Raw genomic sequence first — 4,549 nt, forward strand, 5'->3', positions numbered from 1 at the left:
TAGCTAAAAAAGGACAGAAAAGATTTTTTTTAAAACAACAACAAAAAAACGGTGGGGCAGTGTATATATGCCCAACGAGGAAGCGATCAAGTGTCGACCTGGAGAAAGAAAGAGACAGAAAGAGAGAGAGAGAGAGAGAGAGAGAGAGAAAGAGAGGTAAAGAAAGACAGGAATGCAGATGGGAAATCGCAAGAAAAACAAAGAAATGAGAGAAAGTAAAAGATATGTGATTTATCCGGCAAATGGAGCCCCGCCCCCCGTCCCCCACCACACCCAACCCCCTCCCCCCAACCCTTTCAATTGAAGGGAAGAAACCCAGACTGTGGTAAAGGCAGAGGAAGTTTTATTTCGGTAGGCTCCCATAGGTGAACTGGTGTTCATGGTATCAATATTTGTCCCAAACAACCCGATCATTCTTGTCTTCAATAGCACTTAGACTGGATAAATGTTTGTCTAAAAAAAACAAAACAACAACAACAACAACAACAACAAAAAACACACACACAAAAAACACACACACAAAAAAACACACACATATGATTCATAGTATTTCTATTCAAACGGAATATAATTTTTTTTTTATAATAAATATAAAATCAACAGCAACTTCTCCAAAATATCTACATACCTTCATATCCCCCAAAATTTCACACCCATTCAAAACTGGTATTACCATGCTACTGAAAAATTCCAAACAAATTCTATGAGACAAGTTTTGTTTTTTAAGTTTTCTCTAGCAGATAAAACATTGCTTTCATTCCTCGTTCATAAGTGATTTTCTTTCCTTAAAAAAAAAAAAAAAAAAAAAAGTACCTGTTCTGCTGAGCTCAATGCCCAGATATTTTTTTTTTAAATAACTAGGAACTTCTAATCATTGAACATCAAATGTAAATATATCACGAGGAATTTTCTTACTACGAAAAATAACTATTTTGGTTTTGCTTGGGATCACGCAAACGCGTGTGCGCGCACACACACACACACACAAAACATACACACACACACACACACTCGAAATTTATATCCAGTGTGACTTTCCACCTTTCCTTTCACGACATGTGCAGGAATATGATCCTGCAATTTTTCACACACACACACACACACGCACACACACACACACACATGTATGCATGTATATGTATATATATATATATATATCGTCTGTGCCGCCGGCATTTGGCTGATAATGTTTATTTTCCCAGTCGATGGCAAACACTGAAAGTTTAAATAATGATGAAAGTAATCACCATCATTATCATCATGAAAAATGTCAAGCCCATCAGTTCTTCACTGAGGTAAGAATAATATGCAGTTTTGCTAAAATGTTCATCAGCATGGATATTGGCAATGTGTTTTCGAGAGAAAAAAAAGATAGGAGAGGGGCGGGGTGGGGGGTATAAAGGTTTTAACCACAGACACACAGATGACGATGATTTAAAAATCTTCCCAAACTCGCATTTGAGATTCCGCAGTCCACGACAAGATAAGGGACGTAATCAACAGTTTCTAAATTTGTTTGACTAGAGTGACTTCCCATAAGGCGGCAGCACGAGGTTGTTTTGACAACTCTACAAACAAGATGGGGTGGAAATGAAGGTGGGGGTGGGGGGGTGGGGTGGGGGATGTAATCATAAAGACTGGGCCCTATGCTCATGTTCTGATCCATGAATATCGTCTGGAAACATGCAGGCAGTGTTTGCAGAGGTAAGTTGGTCATGGAGCTTCTTAATATCAATCTGTCGATGCCATTGTTACAGTGTGTGTCACTCACACGACACCCTACACCACCGCCACCCCGCCAAACACCGTGACGTTCATTTCTCCGTCGTGGTGTTAGCCTCCTCCATTTCCATGTACTTGCGCACGAGTCCCTCCCTCTTGTTGAGACGGTCCCGGACAATTTCGGGGTGGTCGAACTTGAGGTAGGTGTCTGGCTTGATGGGCATGATCATGCTGACCGCCTCACTGGCCTCCACCACGCGCTGGTACCACGCGGGCAGCAGCTCTGAGCGCACCTCGCCTGGAACAACGTGCACGTGGGGAATGAATGAGCGAAGGGAGGAAGGAAGGAATGAAGGAAAAGAATGAGAGAAGAAACACTCTCTCTCACACACACACACACATACATTTCTCTAATCTGCAGATGGAAAATGAATTGTTTTAGGACAAAATATGTCAGTAATGTTTCTTGCATCTGTGGTGCTCACATAACAGTCGATCATATACCAACTTGCGATATGTTAAAGTCTCAAATCCCTGAACTGAAATCATCTTCAGTGTTGACGATCTTCAGCAGTCCATTGCTAATGTATGACTTTTTCAACTCCTTGTTAAATAGTCCAGTTGGTTCGCTGTTATAGTTGTTAGTTTTTCATTAGAAATATGTTATATTGTTATTTTTGTGTGTGTGTTTTTTAAACAAAACTTAATCAATAATTTTCACACACACACACACACACACACTTTCACTTACTCGTATGCGTACACAGTAAATCCCCCCCCCCCACCCCCTCCTCCCACTCGATTTTTTTCCTTCCCTCGTCTAATATCACTTACAGTGAAAAGACGTTAAACTAAAGAACGAACGAACACACACATACACACACACACTCACACACACACACAAACAACCCCTCCCCCATAGCCCACCCCCCATCCCCCCATCCCCACTCCTCACTCACGGTCACTCAAGTATTTCAGCTGCACGCGGTAGGCCCGAGTCTCACGTGCAATCCTCTGCCACCCTGCCCCGGCCTTGGTGTGCAGGCGGGCCTTCTCCCCCGTGGTCGGCGCCAGACTGGACGTGCCGCTGGCGAAGAACTGCAGGACGCCAGACAGAGGAAGGGCTAGGACTCCGGCCACGCCGGCCGAATTGGCCGCCACGCGACTGGTTTTGGCCACGCTGGCCGCGATTCCGGACACGCCCAGAGCACCCACGAAAGCGGAAATGTTCTGAAGACGGTCCGACCTGCCCACGGAAATGTCGGTGAGGATGCGACTCTTTTGGGGATTTTAGGTAAGAATCACTTATTTATTTATTTACTTAACTTACTTATTGCCCATTATGTCCTTTGGCATGTAGGGCAGTAACGAAGATTCGCCACTCTTGTCTGTTTTGGGCCAGTCTCTGCTCAGTATTTCTGGTGTGCTTCAGGTTCTTGAGTTCTTCGACTGTCCTGTGTCAGGGGTTCGTTGCGCCTACCTACTGAAGCCTTAGTGAAGGGCTGTCCGGAAGATGTTTTGTTTTGTTTTTTTGTTTGTTTGTTTGTTGTTGTTTTTTTTGTTGTTTTTTTAATCGCCACTAGGCGCTCATCATTCGTTTCCTGTTTTTTGTTTCAATCCGGCAGATTTCAGGCTGACACACATACACACTTTGACGAACATGTAACATTTTACGTGTATGACTGTTTTGTTTATTTACCCCGCCATGTAGGCAGCCATACTCCGTTTTCGGGGGTATGCATGCTGAGTATGTTCTTGTTTCCATAGCCCACCGAACGCCGACTTGGATTACAGGATCTTTAACGTGCATATTTGATCTTCTGCGTGCGTATACACACGAAGGGGGTTCAGGCACTAGCAGGTCTACACATATGTTGACCTGGGAGATCGTAAAAATCTCCACCCTTTATCCACCAGGCGCCATCATCGAGATTCGAACCCGGGACCCTCAGATTGAAAGTCCAGCGCTTTAACCATTCGGCTGTTGCACTGGGTTAGTAGTTTTTGATTTGCAGATGGAACTGGGTCAAAAGATTCGCAAGAGGTTTTCCGTGTAGAACGTTGACAACTGCCTTTAGATAATTTTGTCATCCTCCAGCATTCCGAGCCATGTGGAAAATACACAGCTCCCGTTCATTCTCATCTTAGTGTTGGTGCTGTATCGGGGGGGGGGGGGGGGGGGGGGGGGGATCTCCACACGTTGTTCAGCATTCTGTATCAGGTGATTCCTGGTCTTGCTGAGATTAGGCAAGAATAAGTATGTGAAATGAATGTGTTAATTAAGTTCTGCTACTTTGGGCGATGGAATGACTGCTTGTAGAAGCGTGTTGTAAACAGTTGTTTCGTATTCAAAACACCACTGAGCTGTCATTTGCACACAAGAGGTTTTTTTAAATTTAATTAATTTATTTTATTTTTTATCTTACCATTGTAAACGTACCATTCACACGCACACATCATGGTAACAAGATGACAAAGGTGGCAAGAAAACACATCAGTTTTCATTGAGTTAAATGCTTGGTGCAATTTAGATCTAACACACACACACACACACACACACACAAACCAAGCGGCGACCACGACGTATGCACTCTTTCAAACTTCAGTTTTTTTTTTGTACTCAGATTCTGTATATCGTCAGGACATCGTTTGTGGAACAGTCTGTGACGCTGACATACTGTAAAACGGTATGCTGCTGTGAAGAAAGGGTTGAATAAATTCGTCGTGTTTACATTATTGTCAGTGACAATGATTCACTTCGAAGAGTTGTGTCAACAATCACAGTTTCGTACATGACCTGTTCAACAAGTCTTCCGCTGACACCGAT

This window comes from Babylonia areolata, chromosome 8, assembly GCF_041734735.1.
Source record: "Babylonia areolata isolate BAREFJ2019XMU chromosome 8, ASM4173473v1, whole genome shotgun sequence".
NCBI lineage: Eukaryota > Metazoa > Mollusca > Gastropoda > Neogastropoda > Buccinidae > Babylonia > Babylonia areolata.